This window comes from Zingiber officinale, chromosome 3B, assembly GCF_018446385.1.
Source record: "Zingiber officinale cultivar Zhangliang chromosome 3B, Zo_v1.1, whole genome shotgun sequence".
Lineage (NCBI taxonomy): Eukaryota > Viridiplantae > Streptophyta > Magnoliopsida > Zingiberales > Zingiberaceae > Zingiber > Zingiber officinale.
Genome location: NC_055991.1, coordinates 78,888,553 through 78,916,528, shown reverse-complemented (window position 1 = coordinate 78,916,528; position 27,976 = coordinate 78,888,553). Strand labels below are relative to the sequence as shown.

The following is a 27,976-nucleotide window of genomic DNA, read 5'->3' as shown; positions in this document are numbered from 1 at the left end:
GACACGGTTGTCTGGGTTCACACGACCGTGCCCCTCTTCTCCTCTGCCAAGGGTCACGACCGTGTGACCCTCACACGGTCGTGCCATGCGCCAGCCGGAAGTACATTACCTGTCAGGGCCACACGACCCAGACTCGTTAGAAACTTTAGACTCCCCTTCAGCTCTGCTGAGCTCCAAGTCATATCCTACTAATCGTATCAAGTTAGGATAGATCTATGGACTAAGGAGGATGTAATAGGTAGGAATGCCGAAATTTACGATATACAGAAAAGGGTAACGTTTGTCCTGTAAGCTAAGGTTAGTAGAAGGGCGGGCGTTACACATCCATTGCCAAGTCACAATTGGATTTACGTTGCCAAGACTACATGCTTGGACTTACACCGCCAAGACTCATCCTTGGACTTTCCTTCTTTGCCAAGATCACCCTTGGACTTTCCTTGTTGTACCTGTATCTTGCATACTCACAATGCATATCAAATACAATAATAAACCTAACTTAAACCTTTGTCCAAACATCAAAACTTAGGGTACCCAGATTGCCCCAACAATAAGGAGAGGGGAACGTTGTGTTGGTTACCAACACAGAGTGAAACTTTCAATTGTGGATAAGACATGTTAATCCGCATGATACAAAGTTAAGGCTACTCTTTGTAGAAAACTCTTGAAATATACATTTAGTATTTTGTCACCTAGACCAAATAAAAAATAAATTGAAGTTTCAAAGCTGGCAAGAACCTGAAGTTACTACTTGAAATATCTAAAGTGAATACAAATTTCTCATGGCAATGAAAATTGAATGTTCAGGATTACTCACATTGGACTAACACAACAAATCCTTCTTAAGCTTCCCACTTATATAATTCCAAACCTCAATATAATCGGAGAAATAAGTGATACTATTAACTTGTCATTCAAAAAGCACCAAGAATGGAAAAATTAATACGATATCCTACCTCTACAAATCCATCAACTAAGTGAAACTAGGTACTCACTATTCGGTGAAAATCAAGCACACTCAGGGTGACTTTTCTTTCCAAACTGCAAAGAGAAAAATAGTATATTTGAATTCATTAAAAAGAGAAGAATTTCTTCACTTGGCACAAAAAATATGTTCATCATCTAGAGTTGCTGATAGAAAATCTATATAAAGTGGAGATGAGGAAAAAACCACCAAAGCACATGTAACTAAAAGCATGATATTCTTGCATATGCAAGACCCTGTAAGGTTTAATGCAATCTAAGTAAAGAAATATTAATAATAATATTATGTAGTGATATTTATCATCATCATATAATCTCTTATTCTTCTGATATGACTAAACCAGTAGCTTCTATAATGATCAAAAATGATTTCAAATGTTGATCGGATATTGAATGACAAGACCAAAACATATCTGACAGTTTATTGACATTAATATTGTGTTGGGCCACCCCTACCAACTCAACTTCGCAGGTAGTGATGACGATAGATTCTATCCTGGCTAGTACTAGCTGAGATATAAAATTTTGTTCCCATTGATCACGGAAAGGAGATGAAACACTGTAAACAAGAAAGGAGGGGAAGATTGACATTCTACAGTTCTGTTAAATTTGACATTGTATAGGCATTCTACAGTACTATTATACTTTTGTTACACCTATATGAAAAATTACGGCATGCTAGCATATTTCCAACTTTACATTGCTAAAATTTCGGTAACAAGATCATAGGTTGCATAACTATGGCTTGTCAAAGAAATAGAACAAAAGGCATTCTTTTATGAGTAAAAATGATAAGTAAATTAAGCAGTATGAAGCACTTGACAGATTTTCAAAATACTACCAGTATACTGCCAATCAACATGTATCTTTATTGGATGTGCAAGGGTTGTTGGATACATATCTTCATCTTGCTACATTGAAGGAGATACAAACCAATAAAGCCAAGATGGTTGAGATTAGTTTAACTTTAAAATTTTGACCTTGATGTTGCTGCCACTTCAAGATTGGACAATCAATGACATATCTCTGATAACAAAAATCAAGGACAATATTTAAATTTAAATATATAAACAAAAGACAAGAGTAACATGTCCTCATCGTTTCAATTATCCAATTAAGCTCAACTTACAGTTATCTAAAATCGCAACAGTCACCAACTCATCAAGGTCCCCAGAATTTCCAATACACGTTGTGCAACCATATCCAACTATATGGAATCCTTGCTGATTTAAATATTCTTGAAGGCCACTACAATTACACATAATTTCATCAATACATGAAAAATATGAAAAATCAATTGACAGATGTGACCACTTCAATCAATAATACCCTTTGAGAAAATACTTGGTAACAACTCCAATACCAGGGCAAGGCTTGTTTTCACCCAAGGCTTAACCTGAAAATAAAGGAATAAAGATCACTATATGAATACAAGTACCAAAAAAAAATATATTTGCAAGCATGAGATACAATGAGAAGCTCCAGAAACATAACAAACAACAACAACAAACTATCATCTTATAGCAAAGACAGACAATATCCAAATAAATTCACAATATTGTTAATCTAATTTAAGTAAGGCCTTGACCCTTTTTCTTTTAGAAAAAAAAGGGGACAAAAAGGCATATTTATCCCCTTATCAACTATAACCTAAAGACCCAATTCACAAGCCTTCTTGGCAGCAAGTCCAACACCAAGCACAACACTATCATGTTTGAGCTCGACAGATTGGCCATGAAAGTCAAACTTCACAACTTTTTCTTGTGATTTCTTGGGCACTGCAATAAACAAGATTCAGAATTAAACATTAATCAAGATAACTGTAAATAATTTGCAACTGGTCATAATCAGTATGACAGTGATTGTTTTGCAAGATAAGGCATTGATGAGACACTTCCATCTTCAAAAACTGATAGGTTCATGATAATTAAATAAATGAACTTCAGAAATTGTAGGAAACAATGTATCTTTTTCAGCATTGCAATTCTCAAGCTTAAAATGTACCAGTTCATCTACTTCATCACTATCCCAATTTTTTTATTAGAAAATAGCAGCAGAAACTATAAAAAGTTAAGAAACAACAACAAAGATTGTATATATACCGGAAGCAGCTTAGCGACGGTTGTTCATGGCCATGCTAAAAAATGGAACTAGGCATTAACCACTAGTGAGGAATACACGGACTCTCACCTTGAATCTAAATTTGTCGTCAAGACAAGAATGCCAATCTGCTTCCATCTCTTTTAAGGGTACACAGTCATGAGATCCATCATGATTTAAAAGAAAAAAATTAAATGCATTGGTTTTCTGGACAAAGAAATGGATAAAAATGGAGCGTAGGTTGAAAGATAACAGTAGAGATCTACCGTTTAGGACCTGAAATGCAGGGCTGAACAATCTTCAAGGTTTAATTCTAGATAAGATGAATAAAATACTTGGTAACAACTCCAATACCAGGGCAAGGCTTGTTTTCACCCAAGGCTTAACCTGAAAATAAAGGAAGAAAGATCACTATATGAATACAAGTACCAAAAAAAATATATTTGCAAGCATGAGATACATCGAGATGCTCAAGAAACATAACAAACAACAACAACAAACTATCATCTTATAGCAAAGACAGACAATATCCAAATAAATTAACAATATTGTTAATCTAATTTAAGTTAGGCCTTGACCAATTTTCTTTTAGAAAAAAAAGGGGACAAAAAGGCATATTTATCCCCTTATCAACTATAACCTAAAGACCCAATTCACAAGCCTTCTTGGCAACAAGTCCAACACCAAGCACAACACTATCATGCTTGAGCTCGACAGATTGGCCATGAAAGTCAAACTTCACAACTTTTTCTTATGATTTCTTGGGCACTGCAAATCCCTGCAAAAGAAGCAATTGGTTAGTAACAATAAATAAGATTCAGAATTAAACAATAATCAAATAACAACTGTAAATAATTTGCAACTGGTAGTAATCAGTATGACAGTGATTGTTTTGCAAAACAAGGCATTGATAAGACACTTCCATCATCAAAAACTGATAGGTTCTTGATAATTAAATAAATGAACTTCAGAAATTGTAGGAAACAATGTATCTTTTTCAGCATTGCAATTCTCAAGCTTAAAATGTACCAGTTCATCTACTTCATCACTATCCCAATTTTTTTTTTAGAAAATGACAGCAGAAACTATAAAAATTTAAGAAACAACAACAACAAAGATTGTATATACCAGAAGCAGCTTCGCAAAGGCTGTTCATGGCCATGCTAAAAAATGGAACTAGGCATTAACCACTAGTGAGGAATACACGGACTCTCTCCATGAATCTAACTTTGTTGTCAAGACAAGAATGTCAATTTGTGATAATCTCTTTTAAGGGTACACGGTCATGAGATCCATCATGATTTAAAAGAAAAAAATTAAATGCATTGGTTTTCTGGAGAAAGAAATGGATAACAAGGGAGCGTAGGTTGAAAGATAACAACAGAGGTCTACCTTTTAGGACCTGAAATGCAGGGCTGAACAATCTTCAAGGTTTAATTCTAGATAAGATGAATAAAATACTGGTAATAACTCCAATACCAGGGCAAGGCTTGTTTTCACCCAAGGCTTAACCTGAAAATAAAGGAAGAAAGATCACTATATGAATACAAGTACCAAAAAATATATATTTGCAAGCATGAGATACATTGAGATGCTCAAGAAACATAACAAACAACAACAAACTATCATCTTATAACAAAGACAGACAATATCCAAATAAATTCACAATATTGTTAATCTAATTTAAGTAAGGCCTTGACCCTTTTTCTTTTAGAAAAACAAGGGGACAAAAAGGCATATTTATCACCTTATCAAATATAACCTAAAGACCCAATTCACAAGCCTTCTTGGCAACAAGTCCAACACCAAGCACAACACTATCATGCTTGAGCTCGACAGATTGGCCATGAAAGTCTCACAACTTTTTCATGTGATTTCTTGGGCATTGCAAATCCCTGCAAAAGAAGCAATTGGTTAGTAACAATAAACAAGATTCAGAATTAAACAATTATCAAGATAACAACTGTAAATAATTTGCAACTGGTCATAATCAGTATGACAGTGATTGTTTTGCAAGATAAGGCATTGATGAGACACTTCCATCATCAAAAACTGATAGGTTCTTGATAATTAAATAAATGAACTTTAAAAATTGTAGGAAACAATGTATCTTTTTCAGCATTTCAATTCTCAAGCTTAAAATGTACGAGTTCATCTACTACATCACTATCCCAATTTTTTTTTTAGAAAATAGCAGCAGAAACTATAAAAAGTTAAGAAACAACAACAACAAAGATTGTATATATACCGAAAGCAGCTTAGCGAAGGTTGTTCATGGCCATGCTAAAAAATGGAACTAGGAATTAACCACTAGTGAGGAATACACGGACTCTCACCTTGAATCTAACTTTGTTGTAAAGACAAGAATGCCAATCTGCTTTCATCTCTTTTAAGAGTACACGGTCATGAGATCCATCATGATTTAAAAGAAAAAAAATTAAATGCATTGGTTTTCTGGACAAAGAAATGGATAACAACGGAGCGTAGGTTGAAAGATAACAGCAGAGGTCTACCTTTTAGGACCTGAAATGCAGGGCTGAACAATCTTCAAGGTTTAATTCTAGATAAGATGAATAAAATACTTGGTAACAACACCAATACCAGGGCAAGGTTTGTTTTCACCGAAGGCTTAACCTGAAAATAAAGGAAGAAAGATCACTATATGAATACAAGTACCAAAAAATATATATTTGCAAGCATGAGATACATTGAGATGCTCAGAAACATAACAAACAACAACAACAAACTATCATCTTATAGCAAAGACAGACAATATTCAAATAAATTCACAATATTGTTTATCTAATTTAAGTAAAGCCTAGACCCTTTCTCTTTTAGAAAAAAAAGGGGACAAAAAGGCATATTTATCCCCTTATCAACTATAACCTAAAGACCCAATTCACAAGCCTTCTTGGCAACAAGTCCAACACCAAGCACAACGCTATCATGCTTGAGCTCGTCAGATTGACCATGAAAGTCAAACTTCACAACTTTTTCTTGTGATTTCTTGGGCACCGCAAATCCCTGCAAAAAGAAGCAATTGGTTAGTAACAATAAACAAGATTCAGAATTAAACAATAATCAAGATAACAACTGTAAATAATTTGCAACTGGTCATAATCAGTATGACAGTGACTGTTTTGCAAGATAAGACATTGATGAGACACTTCCATCTTCAAAACTGATAGGTTCTTGATAATTAAATAAATGAACTTCAGAAATTGTAGGAAACAATGTATCTTTTTCAGCATTGCAATTCTCAAGCTTAAAATGTACCAGTTTTTCTACTTCATCACTATCCCAATTTTTTTTTAGAAAATGGCAGCAGAACTATAAAAATTTAAGAAACAACAACAACAAAGATTGTATATATACCGGAAGCAGCTTAGCGAAGGTTGTTCATTGCCATGCTAAAAAATGGAACTAGGAATTAACCACTAGTGAGGAATACACGGACTCTCACCTTGAATCTAACTTTGTTGTCAAGACAAGAATGTCAATCTGCTTTCATCTCTTTTAAGGGTACACGGTCATGAGATCCATCATGATTTAAAAGAAAAAAATTAAATGCATTGGTTTTATGGACAAAGAAAAGGATAAAAAGGGAGCGTAGGTTGAAAGATACCAGCAGAGGTCTACCTTTTAGGACCTGAAATGCAGGGCTGAACAATCTTCAAGGTTTAATTCTAGATAAGATGAATAAAATACTTGGTAACAACTCCAATACCAGGGCAAGGCTTGTTTTCACCCAAGGCTTAACCTGAAAATAAAGGAAGAAAGATCACTATATGAATACAAGTACCAAAAAAAATATATTTGCAAGCATGAGATACATTGAGATGCTCGAGAAACATAACAAACAACAACAACAAACTATCATCTTATAGCAAAGACAGACAATATCTAAATAAAATCACAATATTGTTAATCTAATTTAAGTTAGGCCTTGACGCTTTTTCTTTTAGAAAAAAAAGGGGACAAAAAGACATATTTATCCCCTTATCAACTATAACCTAAAGACCCAATTCACAAGCCTTCTTGGCAACAAGTCCAACACCAAGCACAACACTATCATGCTTGAGCTCGACAGATTAGCCATGAAAGTTAAACTTCACAACTTTTTCTTGTGATTTCTTGGGCACTGCAAATCCCTGCAAAAGAAGCAATTGGTTAGTAACAATAAACAAGATTCAGAATTAAACAATAATCAAGATAACAACTGTAAATAATTTGCAACTGGTCATAATCAGTATGACAGTGAGTGTTTTGCAAGATAAGGCATTGATGAGACACTTCCATCTTCAAAAACTGATAGGTTCTTGATAATTAAATAAATGAACTTCAGAAATTGTAGGAAACAATGTATCTTTTTCAGCATTGCAATTCTCAAGCTTAAAATGTACCAGTTCATCTACTTCATCACTATCCCAATTTTTTTTTTTAGAAAATGGCAGCAGAAACTACAAAACTTTAAGAAACAACAACAACAAAGATTGTATATATACCGGAAGCAGCTTAGCGAAGGTTGTTCATGGCCCTGCTAAAAAGTGGAACTAGGCATTAACCACTAGTGAGGAATACACGGACTCTCACCTTGAATCTAACTTTGTCGTCAAGACAAGAATGCCAATCTGCTTTCATCTCTTTTAAGGGTACACGGTCATGAGATCCATCATGATTTAAAAGAAAAAAATTAAATGCATTGGTTTTCTGGACAAAGAAATGGATAACAAGGGAGCGTAGGTTGAAAGATAACAGCACAGGTCTACCTTTTAGGACCTGAAACGCAGGGCGGAACAATCTTCAAGGTTTAATTCTAGATAAGATGAATAAAATACTTGGTAACAACTCCAATACCAGGGCAAGACTTGTTTTCACCTAAGGCTTAACCTGAAAATAAAGGAAGAAAGATCACTATATATATACAAGTACCAAAAAAAATATATTGGCAAGTATGAGATACATCGAGATGCTCAAGAAACATAGCAAACAACAACAACAAACTATCATCTTATAGCAAAGACAGACAATATCCAAATAAATTAACAATATTGTTAATCTAATTTAAGTTAGGCCAAGACCCTTTTTCTTTTAGAAAAAAAAGGGGACAAAAAGGCATATTTATCCCCTTATCAACTATAACCTAAAGACCCAATTCACAAGCCTTCTTGGCAACAAGTCCAACACCAAGCACAACACTATCATGCTTGAGCTCGACAGATTGGCCATGAAAGTCAAACTTCACAACTTTTTCTTGTGATTTCTTGGGCACTGCAAATCCCTGCAAAAGAAGCAATTGGTTAGTAACAATAAACAAGATTCAGAATTAAACAATAATCAAATAACAACTGTAAATAATTTGCAACTGGTAATAATCAGTATGACAGTGATTGTTTTGCATGACAAGGCATTGATGAGACACTTCCATCTTCAAAAACTGATAGGTTCTTGATAATTAAATAAATGAACTTCATAAATTGTAGGAAACGATATATCTTTTTCACCATTGCAATTCTCAAGCTTAAAATGTACCAGTTCATCTACTTCATCACTATAACAATTTTTTTTTAGAAAATGACAGCAGAAACTATAAAAATTTAAGAAACAACAACAACAAAGATTGTATATACCGGAAGCAGCTTAGCGAAGGCTATTCATGGCCATGCTAAAAAATGGAACTAGGCATTAACCACAAGTGAGAAATACACGGACTCTCACCTTGAATCTAACTTTGTTGTCAAGACAAGAATGTCAATCTGTGATCAACTCTTTTAAGGGTACACGGTCATGAGATCCATCATGATTTAAAAGAAAAAAATTAAATGCATTGGTTTTCTGGACAAAGAAATGGATAACAAGGGAGCGTAGTTTCAAAGACAATAGCAGAGGTCTACCTTTTAGGACCTGAAATGCAGGGCTGAACAATCTTCAAGGTTTAATTCTAGATAAGATGAATAAAATACTTGGTAACAACACCAATATCCAAACTATCATTGAGATACATTGAGATGCTCAAGAAACATAACAAACAACAACAACAAACTATCATCTTATAGCAAAGACAGACAATATCCAAATAAATTCACAATATTTTTAATCTAATTTAAGTAAGGCCTAGACTCTTTTTCTTTTAGAAAAAAAAGGGGACAAAAAGACATACTTATCCCCTTATCAACTATAACCTAAAGACCCTATTCACAAGCCTTCTTGGCAACAAGTCCAACACCAAGCACAACACTATCATGATTGAGCTCGACAGATTGGCCATGAAAGTCAAACTTCACAACTTTTTCTTGTGATTTCTTGGGCACCGCAAATCCCTGCAAAAAGAAGCAATTGGTTAGTAACAATAAACAAGATTCAGAATTAAACAATAATCAAGATAACAACTGTAAATAATTTGCAACTGGTCATAATCAGTATGACAGTGATTGTTTTGCAAGATAAGCCATTGATGAGACACTTCCATCTTCAAAAACTGATAGGTTCATGAAAATGAAATAAATGAATTTCAGAAATTGTAGGAAACAATGTATCTTTTTCAGCATTGTAATTCTCAAGCTTAAAATGTACCAGTTTATCTACTTCATCACTATCCAAATTTTATTTTTAGAAAAAGGCAGTAGAAACTATAAAAATTTAAGAAACAACAACAACAAAGATTGTTTATATACTTGAAGCAGCTTAGCGAAGGTTGTTCATGGCCATGCTAAAAAATGGAACTAGGCATTAACCACTAGTGAGGAATACACGGACTCTCATCTTGAATCTAACTTTGTTGTCAAGACAAGAATGCCAATCTGCTTTCATCTCTTTTAAGGGTACACGGTCATGAGATCCATCATGATTTAAAAGAAAAAAATTAAATGCATTGGTTTTCTGGACAAAGAAAAGGATAAAAAGGGAGCGTAGGTTGAAAGATACCAGCAGAGGTCTACCTTTTAGGACCTGAAATGCAGTTCTGAACAATCTTCAAGGTTTAATTCTAGATAAGATGAATAAAATACTTGGTAACAACTCCAATACCAGGGCAAGGCTTGTTTTCACCCAAGGCTTAACCTGAAGAAAGATCACTATATGAATACAAGTACCAAAAAAAATATATTTGCAAGCATGAGATACATTGAGATGCTCAAGAAACATAACAAACAACAACAACAAATTATCATCTTATGGCAAAGACAGACAATATCCAAATAAATTCACAATATTGTTAATCTAATTTAAGTATGGCCTTGACGCTTTTTCTTTTGGAAAAAAAAGGGGACAAAAAGGCATATTTATCCCCTTATCAACTATAACCTAAAGACCCAATTCACAAGCCTTCTTGGCAACAAGTCCAACACCAAGCACAACACTATCATGCTTGAGCTCGTCAGATTGGCCATGAAAGTCAAACTTTACAACTTTTTCTTGTGATTTCTTGGGCACTGCAAATCCCTGCAAAAGAAGTAATTGGTTAGTAACAATATACAAGATTCAGAATTAAACAATAATCAAGATAACAACTGTAAATAATTTGCAACTGGTCATAATAAGTATGACAGTGATTGTTTTGCAAGATAAGGCATTGATGAGACACTTCCATCTTCAAAAACTGATAGGTTCTTGATAATTAAATAAATGAACTTCAGAAATTGTAGGAAACAATGTATCTTTTTCAGCATTGCAATTCTCAAGCTTAAAATGTACCAGTTCATCTACTTCATCACTCTGCCAATTTTTTTTTTAGAAAATGGCAGCAGAAACTATAAAAAGTTAAGAAACAACAACAACAAAGATTGTATATATACCGGAAGCAGTTTAGCGAAGGCTGTTCATGGCCATGCTGAAAAATGGAACTAGGCATTAACCACTAGTGAGGAATACACAGACTCTCACCTTGAATCTAACTTTGTTGTAAAGACAAGAATGCCAATCTGCTTTCATATCTTTTAAGGGTACACGGTCATGAGATCCATCATGATTTAAAAGAAAAAAATTAAATGCATTGGTTTTCTGGACAAAGAAATGGATAACAAGGGAGCGTAGGTTGAAAGATAACAGCAGAGGTCTACCTTTTAGGACAGAAATGCAGGGTTGAACAATCTTCAAGGTTTAATTCTAGATAAGATGAATAAAATACTTGGTAACAAATCCAATACCAGGGCAAGGCTTGTTTTCACCCAAGGCTTAACCTGAAAATAAAGGAAGAAAATTCACTATATGAATACAAGTACCAAAAAAAAATATATTTGCAAGCATGAGATACATTGAGATGCTCAAGAAACATAACAAACAACAACAAACTCTCATCTTATAGCAAAGACAGACAATATCCAAATAAATTCACAATATTGTTAATCTAATTTAAGTATGGCCTTGACCCTTTTTCATTTAGAAAAAAAAGGGGACAGAAAGGCATATTTATCCCATTATCAACTATAACCTAAAGACCCAATTCACAAGCCTTCTTGGCAACAAGTCCAACACCAAGCACAACACTATCATGCTTGAGCTCGACAGATTGGCCATGAAAGTCAAACTTCACAACTTTTTCTTGTGATTTCTTGGGCACTGCAAATCCCTGCAAAAGAAGCAATTGGTTAGTAACAATAAACAAGATTCAGAATTAAACAATAATCAAGATAACAACTGTAAATAATTTACAACTGGTCATAATCAGTATGACAGTGATTGTTTTGCAAGATAAGGCATTGATGAGACACTTCCATCTTCAAAAACTGATAGGTTCTTGATAATTAAATAAATGAACTTCAGAAATTGTAGGAAACAATGTATCTTTTTCAGCATTGCAATTCTCAAGCTTCAAATGTTCCAGTTCATCTACTTCATCACTATCCCAATTTTTTTCTAGAAAATGGCTGCAGAAACTATAAAAATTTAAGAAACAACAACAACTAAGATTGTATATATACCGGAAGCAGCTTAGCGAAGGTTGTTCATGGCCATGCTAGAAAATGGAACTAGGCATTAACCACTAGTGAGGAATACACGGACTCTCACCTTGAATCTAACTTTGTTGTCAAGACAAGAATGCCAATCTGCTTTCATCTCTTTTAAGGGTACACGGTCATGAGATCCATCAAGATTTAAAAGAAAAAAATTAAATGCATTGGTTTTCTGGACAAAGAAATGGATAACAAGGGAGCGTAGGTTGAAAGATAACAGCAGAGGTCTACCTTTTAGGACCTGAAATGCAGGGCTGAACAATCTTCAAGGTTTAATTCTAGATAAGATGAATAAAATACTTGGTAACAACTCCAATACCAGGGCAAGGCTTGTTTTCACCCAAGGCTTAACCTGAAAATAAAGGAAGAAAGATCACTATATGAATACAAGTACCAAAAAAAAAATATATTTGCAAGCATGAGATACATTGAGATGCTTAAGAAACATAACAAAAAACAACAACAAACTATCATCTTATAGCAAAGACAGACAATATCCAAATAAATTTACAATATTATTGTTAATCTAATTTAATGAAGGCCTTGACCCTTTTTCTTTTAGAAAAAAAAGGGGACAAAAAGACATATTTATCCCCTTATCAACTATAACCTAAAGACCCAATTCACAAGCCTTCTTGGCAATAAGTCCAACACCAAGAACAACACTATCATGCTTGAGCTCGACAGATTGGCCATGAAAGTCAAACTTCACAACTTTTTCTTGTGATTTCTTGGGCACTGCAAATCCCTGCAAAAGAAGCAATTGGTTAGTAAAAATAAACAAGATTCAGAATTAAACAATAATCAAGATAACAACTGTAAATAATTTGCAACTGGTCATAATCAGTATGACAGTGATTGTTTTGCAAGATAAGGCATTGATGAGACACTTCCATCTTCAAAAACTGATAGGTTCTTGATAATTAAATAAATGAACTTCAGAAATTGTAGGAAACAATGTATCTTTTTCAGCATTGCAATTCTCAAGCTTCAAATGTACCAGTTCATCTACTTCATCACTATCCCAATTTTTTTTTAGAAAATGGCTGCAGAAACTATAAAAATTTAAGAAACAACAACAACTAAGATTGTATATATACCGGAAGCAGCTTAGCGATGGTTGTTCATGGTCATGCTAGAAAATGGAACTAGGCATTAACCACTAGTGAGGAATACACGGACTCTCACCTTGAATCTAACTTTGTTGTCAAGACAAGAATGCCAATCTGCTTTCATCTCTTTTAAGTGTACACGGTCATGAGATCCATCATGATTTAAAAGAAAAAAATTAAATGCATTGGTTTTCTGGACAAAGAAATGGATAACAAGGGAGCGTAGGTTGAAAGATAACAGCAGAGGTCTACCTTTTAGGACCTGAAATGCAGGGCTGAACAATCTTGAAGGTTTAATTCTAGATAAGATGAATAAAATACTTGGTAACAACTCCAATACCAGGGCAAGGCTTGTTTTCACCCAAGGCTTAACCTGAAAATAAAGGAAGAAAGATCACTATATGAATTCAAGTACCAAAAAAATATATATTTGCAAGCATGAGATACATTGAGATGCTCAAGAAACATAACAAACAACAACAACAAACTATCATCTTATAGCATAGACAGACAATATCCAAATAAATTCACAATATTGTTAATCTAATTTAAGTAAGGCCTTGACACTTTTTCTTTTATTCTATAATAACTGAAGCATTTATTCCATAAATTTCATTGTTAATCTGAAGTTCATTTATTCTATAAATTTCAGTAATTGGATTAGGAAGCAAGTCGAGCAACATAATAACTTCTCATTCAAACATATAGAGGCCCTGAGGATGCCTAAAGATAGAGTCTGGTATGCCTCTCCGACAATTGGTGTATAAATAATTGGAAGCAATTCTTCCACATGGTTAATGAGGAGTTTGTAAAAGATCTTCTCCTAAAGATTAAATCATACGTAATCCAAATGAGGTTGGAAATAATTCAAACCAATTACTTAGGAAGATTAAATTCCAGTTACCTTACATATTTGAAGATCCATCATGTTCATATAATGTTGCAAGGGTACTTGGTATTGATGAAGATTGTGCATGATCTATTTCTCGTGTAAGAAAAAGATGCAAATTTCAAACTCGTAATAGGAAATAGAATTGTTTTACTTTTCTTAGGTAATTCTAAATACATAAAAACCTAAAGCTCTTGATTGACTTATTTGAACTAGATGTTCTTTCATATTTCTTTAAATACCCTAGAGGTTGAAACTTAATCGGAAACAAATTTAATATTGAACACGGTTCGTCAAGATTGGCTATGGTTGATTCAGTTAGCCCTTTAGCTAAGGTCGAATTCAATGCGGCGAATATGTCCACAATAGTGAAGACATGGACATCTCTCTTGCAAGTGTGCAAATCAGCCATCACCAATCTGATTGATTTTTTAATGGATTTCCTCCCGTGTCCAACAAAATGTACCTTATCTATACCAGTTTCTTTGAATGTCAAGCTTCTTTTTTTTACCTTCAATACATTCTTCCTTGAATACTTAATTTCTTGGAGGTGACACTTGATAGGGTAAGAATTTATATAGATCCAACTCAGGAGTTTGGTATTAGTCCAACCAAGATTGAAAATTATCAATGCTGAAATTTCACTCTGGAAGTTCTCTTCATTATCTATGCCATGATTTGCAAAGAAATATTTAATCACAGGATCACTTAATATCTACAAGTATAGTTCATTTGAAGGAGAAATACAAAATAACATAGAATAGTGATGATGTATGCTTTAGAATGTCCTATAACTAACAGAGTTCAACAATAATATCAAGACATCTTGATAAGTTGGAATCATGAATAATCTAACAAAACAAAATAAGGTGGCATCAAACATACAATTTTCCTGATCAAAGTGCAAATGTGGTTCTCTGAATAAATTGGATAGACCTGATCCTTCCTTTAATCAAGTTCTTAACACCATCCAAATTATTTGTTGCAGCTGACATATGTTGAATTGCCAAAAGAAATAGGAGTTTGGCCAAGAAATTCATTTTGTTCAATATTACTACTGCTCAAATATCCAGACTAAATGGATATCTGCTTTATCTGAATTCTATTTGATGTTTGACACCTTCCAAAATTCAGTAAATTTTAATTGGATATCAAATGACATTGTTTTACCAACCCCAGAGTCTATAGTAAAATCAGAGGACAAGTGTATTCTCGTGCTAGTTCTTGGAACAATCATAGGTACCATATCTGCTTGCATGGTCTGAAGGTTGGATGTGGACTGAAGTTTTGATAAACTTCTTTTTAAAGGAAGAAACGGATGTTGGTGCGACCAGAGGTGCTCTCGTGCTAGCACATGCTTCAATTACAGAAAAGAGAAATATTCATATCTCATACCTGCTCCAAACACATAAAATGAAAAATGCAATAAAAACTATTCAAATAGCCTACCTAGTAATGATCTTGTCTCCTTAGAATTTGTTTCAGAACTCTGTAATATTGATAACCTCCTCATACTAGACTTTATGCTATCATCTGGCATAGATGGATTACCATCTGATGTAGACTTTTGGCCTGAATGATCATTTAATCTAGGACTAGCAATTGCATATGGTTCAATGCACTGCATTTCATAATATCAGCTAGTATTAAACTTTATATTTACAGATTTAGTGACCATTTAATGTTTTCTCAAGAAGCAAAAATATTTTTTTAAGCCTAATAGAATGAGTTAGAATATGCACAGAGAGGTCCACAACCCATACGCCAACACAACTTTGATTGTATGAACATCCAAGAAGCTTTCCCTCGTGAACATTCGTATATGATAGTCTAGACCATCCCACATCTACATTATCATGGCATACTATTGGTTCCCAAGAAAATACCTGGACAAAATTGGTATTAATGCTTTGTGAGAAGTGTCATTAAAAAATGAAACAATTGAGTGTACTTTCAGACTTTCATGCAAACCATAAAGAAATGTTCTCCCATCAGGATTAAATGTCATAATTCATTACAATGTGGTCAAAACGTACACCAGAAGCCTGGAGACAATTTCAGTAAGTAATAAAAGTGATCTAGTATTCAAAACCATAATTCATTTGTGGAGCAGCCGTCAGCTTCATTACAATGTGGTCAAAACCAAGGTCAAAGTATATGAAAATCCAAATGAATTTCTTTATGGAAGTTGTCACAAAGTTAGAGTATATTGATTAGTGGAACAAAAATGACCAAATCAAAGTGAGAACAAAAAACAGAGAATACAGCTATAACTAGCATCATGTTCTATGAAGATCATAGTTCAACTTAGACAAGAGAAATGCTCATTTTCCTGCATGGCTCCATCAAAGCGAAGAAGAGATAAATAGCATACTCATTTTAAAAGCAAAAAGAATTTTAGTGAAAAAGTAGCAATCAAAAGTGATGTCAACAATTTATGTTATGTCATCATAACTTTAACAGGTGCCATTCTCTATCAATATATAAAAAAAAGCATAAGCAAGCTATTTTTTTTAAAACTAGTTTATGTGATGTAAAATCACCTAAAGTCCCAAAATGGAAATCTGCATGATGTTAAAAAGTTGCTAATTTTTTTTAAAATAAGTGATAAATGGATCAACTTCAGTCTTGCTTCCATATTTATGCCTTACTATGTGATTTCAGCCTTTTATTCTAATATTTGATTGAGAACGTGTCACATTCACACTGGATTTTATTTCTGGATTTCTGGTGGAGTCCAATATTATCAGCCCCAAATTGTAGAAATCTTAAGAGGCAATTAGAAGAACCAAACTACCAAGTTTCATGCTTTGAGATCTACAAGGAGGAGATCAAGATCAAATTTACTTGACAACTCTTATACTGAGACCATGATTTCTCCTGTTGTCCTCTAATAGATGGACTGACAGTAATTCTCTATTGTAGCTAGACTAATGTGAGTATCAGTTCACTGTTTAATATTAGCCCATGACTCTAGGAATTCTATTGTCCTTTGACAGATGGCAGTTTCCTGAGCTAGACTAACATGAAGAAGGTAAATCTCAAGTAATTCAAAGAAAGATCAAAGCAAACAGAAAATATCTGGAAGCAAAGTTACGGAAGATGAATTTTACAAACCAAAAGCATTGACACTACTCCCACAAAAGAATTTCTCACAAGTGACGAGAATGACTAAATCAATATATTATTAAACATACATGAGTAGGCCTACTAAAGAAAAAGGGAAAAACAATTTAACTAATGTTATTTGGGAGTCCAACAAAAAATTTAGAGAGACTGAAAATTATAAATGGAGAAAGCAATTTCCACATGAAGGTATACCTCAGGCCTAGAAGACCATTTATCACTCAGAGACACCATCGAGTAGTTACTTTCCTAGAGAAAATAGGCAAATGGAAACTTCCTGCCAAGAATGACCAACCATAAAAGTACATATCTGAAATACGAAATATCATATATCATCAAACAGAACATTATTGACATGATCAGAAAAGCATTTAAAGTTCAAATAGTAACCAAACAACCGATAGGCCAAAACATAAAACAAAAGATAAAACTAGAATCATAGAAGTTAACTTACCTTATATATATGTTTATATGATTAGAATTTAAAACTGTAAAGAATTGTTTGTCATGGATGAGATACTGCAAAACAATGACATATCAATAGATCTTTAAACAATAGTGGTATATCACTAAATATTACAATTTGTTCAGTACATTCACTCATAAGATAAAAAGATATCAAGATTCAATTTGAGTAATCTAGAAAAGGTAAAATTTTGGTGACACCATAGACAAGAAATTCCTTTCAATTATAATCCTAATATGAATCAAACTAATTGTTAAATCATAAGCATTATTTCAAACCACAAATCAAATATGCGTGCTCGAGTGATCAATACAAAACATCACAAAGTACTAAAATTAGATAGTCAAAGTTCCTAAGTAGAAACAGTTGAGAGGCAAGAAATCTAGGTAAAGGAATTGAAAAGATAACCACCCAGACTCAGAATTAATTGAAAACCAAGATTTCAATGATGAAAAAGGAAATCATCATATGGAACTTTAAGTGCATCAAAATAGTACATTCAAAAACACATAAAGGATGACTAAATGATTTTGTCCATGCTCCTTGCATACATGTTGCTCGGAAGAAAAGAACTTACTTGATATAGTCAATAGTCCTCTCAATACATACCCTATCCAACATAACAATCTTCCTTGAGGATGAAAAAAAAACAAGTGTCAGTTACTAGGAACAAGGAGGTGACACAAATTGAAGGCTCAAAGATAGACAAGAAGGCGTGAAAAAAGATTACCTAGAGCAGTCATCTCACTAGGCACACAATCACATAAATCCATTAAGCAATGACAGAATAAAATTCTCACAAGAAAGCCAACAAAGGTAAATTCCAATGATAAAGATATATATTCTAAAAGCAGCAAAACTAGAACCATGGAACCATCTTGCAGTGCTTTACTTAAACCAAGTGTATCAATTTTGATAAGATTATTAGATATTATTAATGAAGGGGGTGATAAAACACAGAAAAAAAATGCAATAACAAAAAATATGACAATATATTAAGGAATTATAAATTCTAAAGTAATAATATGATGTGAAAGGACATACATATAAAATAGCAGACAACAAAAGAAGCAACTAAAAACCAAAGAAAACGACCAAATATTCGAATAACAATTGATCGACATGATGTTGAAAATGCATCATACATCATTAGGATATCTAGAACACCTACATCACAAATGCTGACAAATTTAAGCAACAAAAGATTTAATTGGTCAGCAGGAACATATACAAACAAGTGCATAAGAATTTTCTTTCTATAAACTTCAACACAACATAAGTAGGATCGAGGCTAAGAATCTACACTTAATTGTCATCGATTTCACACCATTATTGAAAGCAATGATTATTAATTCGGGAATAAAAAATAATTAAACAACATGTGAATGAGAAGAGGACAAACAAAAATATCAACATCAAATAGGAAAGATGTAAAGTTAAAATGCAGAAATACATAAAATTATAGGATTCAGTGACCCAAAAATAATGGTAACAATTAGTTTGGTAGATTAAATATCAGCTACTACCTTGGAGTAAAAAAATCAAAAGGAATCCCTCTTTTCCCATCTTGCCCTAACCAGTGAGAAGAACTAGATCCTTGGTCGTGAGGAAATAATAAAAATGTTAAGAATACCAAAATATCCATTTTATTGGACCGGGATGAAATGACTCGATCCCTCGCTAAGAATAAGAATAAGAATGTCCATAATACAAGAATATCCATTTCATTTGGACTGGGGAGAAAAATAATAATGATATCTGTATATACCAGAATTATAATCCAATTGAGAAAGGGAGCTTGATCTCATGGCCATTATGATAATAAGAAGAAAAATGCCTAGAATGCCAGAATACCAACGATCCACTGCTAAGAATAAGAATACTAGAATACCTGAATACGATCCATCCAGACCGATGGGAGGAGCTCATTATATCAGACGGATAATAACAAGAAAGCCAAGAATACCAGAAGTCTAATATTGTCCCGACTAACGAAAGGAGTTTGATCCCTTGGTCGGGAGGATGATAACTAGAAAATCAGAAATACCAGAAGTCCAATAATATCCCAATACATCATATCAATAGTGTCCCTGCCAGAGAGAGGAGCTCAATCCCTATGTCGGGAGGATAATAATGAGAAAGCCAAGAATACCAAAAGTCCAATAATATCCCAAAAGGAAAAGAAGTTCGATCCCTTGGTCGGGAGGATGATAACTAGAAAACTAAGAATACTAGTAGTCCAATAATATCCTGACCGGGGAAAGGAATTTGATCCCTTGGTCGGGAGGATGATAACCAGAAAACCAAGAATACTAGAAGTCCAATAATATCCTGACCGGGGAAAGGAATTTGATCCCTTGGTCGGGAGGATGATAGCCAGAGAACCAAGAATACCAGAAGTCCAATAATGTCCCAACCGAGCAGATCAAAAAGGTATAATATTGAAAATACCAATAAGACTAGGAGACAAGTCACTTCCGAGGATAGAATACCAATAAGTTGAGAAAACCAATCTGATAAGGATATTTATGAAAAGAGCCTAGTCAAGGGGCTATTATAAAATAATATAGCCCGAGGATATATCGATGATATCAGAAAGCCAAGATCACTCGACAATATTGAGAAGTCTAATAGGATAAGAGTTTCAATCCCACCCGGAGGTAGTTTGATATCTCAATAGAATTAAGCTATGCACATAAGGGAATTGATCAGTATATATAAAGAATTACAACCCAAGAGAATAAAGTACAAAAAATTATAGGATTCAATGACCCAAAAATAATGGTAACAATTAGTTTGGTAGATTAAATATCAGCTACTAGCTTGGAGTAAAAAAATCAAAAGGAATCCCTCTTTTCCCATCTTGCCCTAACCGGTGAGAGGAACTAGATCCTTGGTCGTGAGGAAAATAAAAAAAATGTTAAGAATACCAGAATATCCATTTCATTAGACCGAGATAAAAGGACTCAATCCCACAGCTAAGAATAAGAATAAGAATGTCCATAATACAAGAATAAATATCCATTTCATTTGGACCGGGGAGAAAAATAATAATGATATATGTATGTACCAGAATTATAATCCAACTGAGAAAAGGAGCTTGAACTCACGGCTATTAAGATAATAAGAAGAAAAATGCCTAGAATGCCTGAATACTAATGATCCACTGCTAAGAATAAGAATACTAGAGTACCAGAATATGATCCATACCGACCGATGGGAGGAGCTCAGGCGGATAATAACAAGAAAGTCAATAATACCAGAAGGCCAATATTGTCTCGACAGAAGAAAGGAGTTTGATCCCTTGGTCGGGAAGATGATAACTAGAAAACCAGAAATGCCAGAAGTCCAATAATATCCCAATACGGCATATCAATAATGTCCCAGCTGTGGAGAGGAGCTCAATCCCTATATCGGGAGGATAATAATGAGAAAGCCAAGAATACCAAAAGTCCAATAATGTCCCGGGAAAGAAGTTCGATCCTTTGGTCGGGAGGATAATAACCAGAAAACCAAGAATACTAGAAGTCCAATAATGTCTCGACGGGGAAAGGAGTTTGATCCCTTGGTCAGGAGGACAATAACCAGAGAACCAAGAATACCAGAAGTCTAATAATGTCCCGACCAAGGAAAGGAGTTTGATCCCTTGGTCGGGAGGATGATAACTAGAAAGCAAAGAATACCAGAAATCCAATAATGTTCAGACCTAGCAAATCAATAAGGTACAATATTGAAAATACTAATAAGACTAGGAGACAAGTCACTTCCGAAGATAGAATATCAATAAGATGAGAAAACCAATCCACTAGGGATATTTGTGAAAAGATCCTAGTCCAGGGGTTGTTATAGAATAATATAGCCCGGGGATATGTCGATGATATCAGAAAGCCAAGATCACTAGACCTCAGCAACATTAGTTTTTCAGATCTTATTGGTTTTTTCACTTGCTATCTCTGGGTGGGATTGAAATTCTTATCCCCTAGGAGAATATTAATAAGATATGGATAAGACTAAATTAATCCTGCTAAGGGTGCAGACCAATACAATCAGAAAAACCAATCCCGTTGGGAAATATTAGATAAGAAAACTAATCTCGATAGGGAATAACTTAGAAGTCAAAGAAGATAAGAAATCTAAACCCGCTTGGGGATATTATAAGATACTATAGCTTGGAGTTGTTATTCTCATATAAATAGAGATTCTGCTATAGCCAATTATACTACTAAGCTTTGATTTCCCATCAATAGCAATTGAGAAGATAAATTACTTGAAGAGAAAATGTGGATTGGTGTGACAGTTAAAATAATTAAGAAAATTTTACTAAGAAAATAACTAAATTGACAAAAAGAAATAAACATAAAAAAACTCATTATACCATAGCCTTATTCTTAGATCATCTAGAGCAAATAAATAAAGGAAACAAGAAAAAACTTCAAAGATGAAACATTAGATACCAACATCATTGGAAGCATTCCTACCCTTTAAACATCAAAGAAAAGAGAACATTCTCATGTCATTCAAAGTGAAAAATTAGACTAACGAAAAAGAAAGAGCGGGATTAGATAACGAATCATACCTTGTCAAATTTCAAGAAAAGGAGAACATTGGTCAATCATCCACATATAAGCAAGGGAAAACAAGAATCCAAATCTGGAATGAAAAAACATGTTGTCATTATCAATCTTAGTAGTTATTTACAAGTTGACAAAGTTTATTATTTGACTAATAAGTCCATAATAAAATACCTATTTTCAAAAAACTTTGTAATTCTCCTAGCATCTAATCCGGTCATGTATGACTTGGAAGAAACAATTATAGTACCAAGCTTTGATTTTTCCATCAATAGCAGTTGAGAACATTAATTGCATGAAGAGAGCCTCATTCTTAAGATCATCCCGAGCAAATAGATAAAGGAAACAAGAAAAATCTTCAAAGATAAAAAAATTAGATACCAACATCATCGAAACCCTTTAAACTTCAAAGAAAAGAGAATATTCATATGTCATTCAAAGTAAAACTAGACTGACAAAAAAGAAAGAATGGGATTAGATAGTGAATTATACCTTGTCAAATTTCAAGAAAAAGGGAAGAACATTGGCCAATCATCCACATATAAGCAAGTGGAAACAAGAATCAAACCTAGAATGAAAGAGCATGTTGTCAATCTTAGCTATTAATTTACAAGTTCACAAAGTTTATTAATTGACTGACATGTCCATAATAAAATACCTATTTTTAAAAAGCTTTGAAATTGGATATCTCCGCCTACAACAAATGATCGGTTTCATAATAAAAAAAATAAAAATTATTGAAAACAATATGAAAAAAAAAGAAAAATTGCAAATGATGATTAAAGTCATACCTATTTTTACGCTTGTCAAGTTTTGGCGAGATACATTTTCTAGAACCTTGATAGAAAGGTGATAGCTGCTGAAGCATGATACTTTCATGTAGTTCCATATATTAAAGTCAAAGACAATTCAATTTGACAACATATAATTATAGATTGCAGTAGATTTGGAAGTAAAATGCCTAAATAACTTACAGTAAATTACTACTAAAATGAAATTGAATGAATAGTCAAAGAATTCTGAGAATTCCAAGAGGCTAAAGAGAAACTATGATAAACAAAATCAACATAACACTGACCTTTTGTTAATTGAAAAACAAGCAGAGCACAACACTTAGCGGAAGTCTTACTGGGCCACTCTCATTCTTTAAACTTTCTGCAATAGCTGGGCCTAAAATCGAAAGACTTTAACTGCTGCAGGATTTATACATGATGCAATCATGGAAACAATTAAAAAAAATACAAATTTCTATCTGGCTTCTTTATAGATTTAGGGGAAAGTCAATCAACCATTTAAAATGCATACTTTTGCATAGACCTTTATGCCAGAGAGGGCTCTTCTTCTGACCACACTTGAGTCATCTTGAGAAGCTACTGATTGTCTTGGTTGTAGACAAATTTGGGAACTATTTTTACACACAAAAATAAATGAATGATGTTGGAATTGCATAGCAAAAATGGTACATAAACCAATGCAATGATCTATACCTTTTCATCTTTCAAGGAATCTTTGAGAGCATCTATAAAAGATGGAAAGAGCAGACATCGGTGCAATGAGGATGGATTGTGCAAAGAGATGGAAGACAATGTGAGAAAAGATTAATGAATGAAAGAGTGATACAACCTTTTGACACAATGTTCCTACACAGAACACAAGTGTTTGAAACAGATACAACTGAAGATTATTCTACATATTGAAGAATAGAGCACTTTACAAAATCAATTCATAATACACCATAGAAAAAAGTATTAAGAGGAGCACAAATTTTCAATATAAGAACAAAGTAACAAAACAATAACAAAATTATCATGTACTAATTTTTTTTTTCCAATTTTAAAGTGTACCAGAAGAACATATATTTTCAATTGAAAGGTATAAAAAATAAATGTAAGACCTTTAACGGAATAAATAAATAAAAGGGTTAAGTTTTGAAAAACATAGGCTTTTCAATTTCAAAGATTAAATACTTAGCAATCCTATTATAACTTGTAGTGAAGGTACTAATACTTCAAATTGTCAATCAGATGTTGCTTGACCAGTGAAACCATCTAACCACAAATAAAGCACTTTCTCAAGAGCACAAAGTGTCACCCTTTGCTTTTGCCCCATTACACCATTTATGCTTACATAATATATACATATCTATAAAAAGATTGAGAGGATTCTGCTATGAATCCTTCAATTTGGTACATTCTAGACCAGAGATACTCGGGTTCACTTCATAGTGAAGCTGAACATTACCGGACCAATGGAAAAGTATTTATAAGTTCCATATGAAAAGTACTTAGTTTAGGCGGAAACTTCTTTCCAAAGATAATTTTGGCTGTTCAAAAAAAGGTATTCAGACAACCTAGAATTGCATGGGAAAAGGGTCCCATAACAGTGGCACTTAAAATAAGTACAATCCACTTTAACAAAAAAATGACTGGAAATAGAAATTATCTAAATCAAGCCAGCAACCATTAGAATATCTTTGACTACAATAAAGCAATCCAAAGTGAGAAAGCTGACAAAACAAGGCTCCCTTCAACCTATCATATTATAATATTTTCAAATCCCTTAATCCCCATACATCTATCATAGTTATGAAATTGATTGGCCCCACTTCATCTAAAAATTTCATTGGCCAAAAGGTTATGTAATTTAAAGTGGGGTATTTTGCACCAATAATCTTCCCTAACTAGTTGCAGACATTGCCAAAATTAGAAAAACCCCATGAGAGTTGACTGATGCTAACAAAGCATGGTCGGGACTAAAAAAAATAAACCATAACAATTGGATTTTCAAATATAAACAATCATGACTATTACTAGATTTTCATGTTAATGAAGAAAAAAATCAATGAAAGGATTTAGGATACAAACAAAAAGAAAGACAAATTGTTAAAGCAATTTCCATGTATACACTGGCAACATGCTAGAACAATTAACAGAGAAGTAGGTATAATTGAGGAATCATTTTGAGTGATTAATTCCCAAAGCTTTTGTTTAAGAAGAAAATCTTCTGCAGGAAATATAATATTATGTAGATATAAATCAAAAGTAGGTAACATAAACCATAATGCAAAATAGAAGATATGAACCTGTTTTAACATCACAATCATAACTTTTGCTAGTGAAAATAATGAATAAATTCCATCTAACCTTTGAGTGGCTTTTGAGAAACCAGTTTTTACTAAGTGAGTGAGGAGGCTCAAGTAAACATGATACCTGATAAAAGATCAACCTTACCAACTAGGAATTGACTAGGAAACAAAGTACAACAAAAGAAAGTATCAATTCGCATACTTTTGTCAATGTATCTGACTTTTTGCATATAAGCCACAAGCATCGAAGGTGACCTTTTCTTAAACTGTCTTTCTCCTTTGCAATAAAAGATATAACAAGACTTAAGCATGGGCATCATATGGGACCAACAAAATTTCAAGCCCAACATAAGTGAATAGGAAACAATGATCAAAAGAATCAAAAGTAAAACAACATTGGGACAAGAAAGCCTTTCCCAATTTAATTGGATCTATGGTAGAAGAAAAATAGCAAAAAAAATAGTAGCACGGATGGCAATTCAATTTAACAGGTATATCATACACAATATTGAATCATTTACGCAAATTTGTTCTTGACTACTTAAGCAAGTTATTCTAGATAGATCACTTTGAATTTATTCTCGAGAGTATTTAAATCCATGAATCTTGTTTTACAAACTCACTGATTTTTTTTTTTTTGTTAATAATGCATACCTAGTTACGGGAATAACAAACTCCTTCAATGTCTCCAAATTTGTTAGAGCAATTAACTCCCCTAACCCCAAAGCAGCTTGTTCTCGCATTTCAACTGCTCCATTAGCCCCTGAAAGTCAAACAAACCCATAGTTGGGTGATTTTGAATCACAAGAGGCTAAAAATCTCAAAAAAACCAAATTTAACCATAGAAATATAGGCAACAAGAGTGTGAAGTGCTTTAGGAATGCAAAGTCCATAAATAAGAACTGATCCTCCCTGCAACAGAATTACAATTGTATGTAAGTGTTACCATACAAGATTCAAACACCACCACTCTGCTGGTCTCCTTCATAGAAAATAAGAGATATCTTTCTTTTTCTTCGCTCTTTATCTCAAGAGCATCTCGGACAGCTTTAATGAATGAAAAAAGGACATCCTTTTGGAGTGATCCAACAACTCTTCCTAAAGCTTCCCAAGCAGCCTGTCATATAGAGCATACAGTAAGCTCAAATGTAAATATGCTTTCCCCAGATTTATAGTTGAATCAAAAGCACTTAGGAAAGTAACAAGTGTGTATATAATATTGGATGTTTCATCCTCCAAATATAACATGCTAATTTTGTAAAAATAGCCTATCAAGTATGAAGAACCTCTTCTCATCAAAGCCTACATAGAGAATCATTGATTGTATAAAGGAGGTAAACAATCAATATAAGTTAAAATAAGCTGGCGTAACAAAACCTGGTAATATACATTCCTTTAAACTGTCTGATATCAAGGAGTCAATGTCTTCCTCATTAATGACTAGAACCACTATCACTGAAGCCTTCTTTACGGAAGTTTGAACATCCTAAGCATTTGACAATTAATTCAATCAACAAAGTTTATCATATTAACTTTGCCTAAGAAGACCAAAAATTCTCTAAAACTGATCCTCATAAATGAATAACACGTCACAATGCAAGAAGCTTGGTTATCCATAAATTAACTAAAAAGTGATTAAAATACTTGGATAATAAAAGAAGCAGATTTGCCTGGGTAAGTCATACAACAGAGAATACTACCCCAAAAAACATTTTATAAGTTAAAATAAGAAAGCAAATGCATTGAAAAGAGACTCTAATAGCTCTTCCAAATACATTTAATTGATTAATTACTGCATGACTAATAATGTCTGCTGAGAAAAATGCTCATGCAAAGGAATAAATAGAAGATAGGAATGCTTCATTATTTGAAAATTCATTGTTAGAAAAGGTATACAAGCATTTGGTGTTCCTCACTTGTTAATCTGAAAAACATATCCTGCTTTTTTTCATCAATTTATGAATAGTGGTTATCATTATTCATGAATTAGTAACTGCATCCAATCTCCGAAAAAGTCCCAATTGTTTATACTAAGATATTCGAAAGACCAAAGATAAATTCAATTTAAGAAAAGCATGCCGAAATAATCAATAGAAATTCAAAAAATATTGTTAGCAGTCTCCTAAGACTAACATATAATTATTGGATTTGGACCTTATCCAACAACAATTGTTCCCTAAAAATCATATGAAAAAATTTTAACAGTAAAAAGGCTGATCACCTATTGTGAGAGTCAAATGGTCATATTTAAGAAAAATAATACAAAACTTTTAATAAGTCATAAATTATTTTACTCCATCATAATCACCCATTGACATAATTAATGGTGGGAGGATCATTCCAATATGTGAATTAAGATGGCAACTTCAGCTATGACACCCAAAGCATAAGCATTGAAGGCACTAGATAAGATGAACAGGTGAAGTAAGAACTACCATATCAATCTCATGAAAGCGGAAACTGAACTAATTTAGGCAAGATGTGAGGCAAAACGACCGCAATCCCTACATTGAAATAGGCAAGAAATGAGGATACAAGGGTAATTAAACAAGCTTGCTTGCCATCACGAAAGAAGTATGAAGACACCAAATAATTAAATAACCTCAATATTTGTTTGAGTCCATCAAACACTGTATCATAAGTTTCATCATCCTCTAATGCATGAAGAGGTGTGGAAAACTTTTCATCAATTCCT

The 27,976-nt window shown here is 33.4% G+C and overlaps 1 protein-coding gene and 3 long non-coding RNA genes across 36 annotated transcripts in view; all 4 read right to left on the bottom strand.

Moving 5' to 3' along the window:
* LOC122056615 overlaps positions 1 to 27,976 on the bottom strand; it is an 88,041-nt gene that overhangs the window by 48,037 nt on the left and 12,028 nt on the right. The gene's annotated exons all lie outside the window — the stretch shown is intronic.
* On the bottom strand, positions 604 to 8,841 carry LOC122056618. The gene is made up of 12 exons (XR_006133311.1): positions 8,800 to 8,841; positions 6,721 to 8,362; positions 6,545 to 6,594; positions 5,595 to 6,105; positions 5,418 to 5,467; positions 4,829 to 4,976; positions 4,474 to 4,593; positions 3,348 to 3,859; positions 2,311 to 2,377; positions 2,111 to 2,229; positions 1,823 to 2,007; positions 604 to 1,038 (listed from the first exon to the last, which is right to left on the bottom strand). It is a non-coding gene; the product is annotated as an uncharacterized LOC122056618 (long non-coding RNA).
* On the bottom strand, positions 2,472 to 3,334 carry LOC122056620. Its single transcript, XR_006133313.1, has 2 exons — positions 3,172 to 3,334; positions 2,472 to 2,759 (listed from the first exon to the last, which is right to left on the bottom strand). It is a non-coding gene; the product is annotated as an uncharacterized LOC122056620 (long non-coding RNA).
* Positions 9,104 to 15,476, bottom strand: LOC122056617. 2 transcript variants are annotated; one of them, XR_006133309.1, is made up of 5 exons: positions 15,277 to 15,476; positions 13,397 to 13,517; positions 13,221 to 13,270; positions 10,020 to 12,780; positions 9,104 to 9,401 (listed from the first exon to the last, which is right to left on the bottom strand). It is a non-coding gene; the product is annotated as an uncharacterized LOC122056617 (long non-coding RNA). The 2 variants fall into 2 exon arrangements; XR_006133310.1 differs by lacking the exon at positions 15,277 to 15,476 and adding an exon at positions 14,919 to 15,199.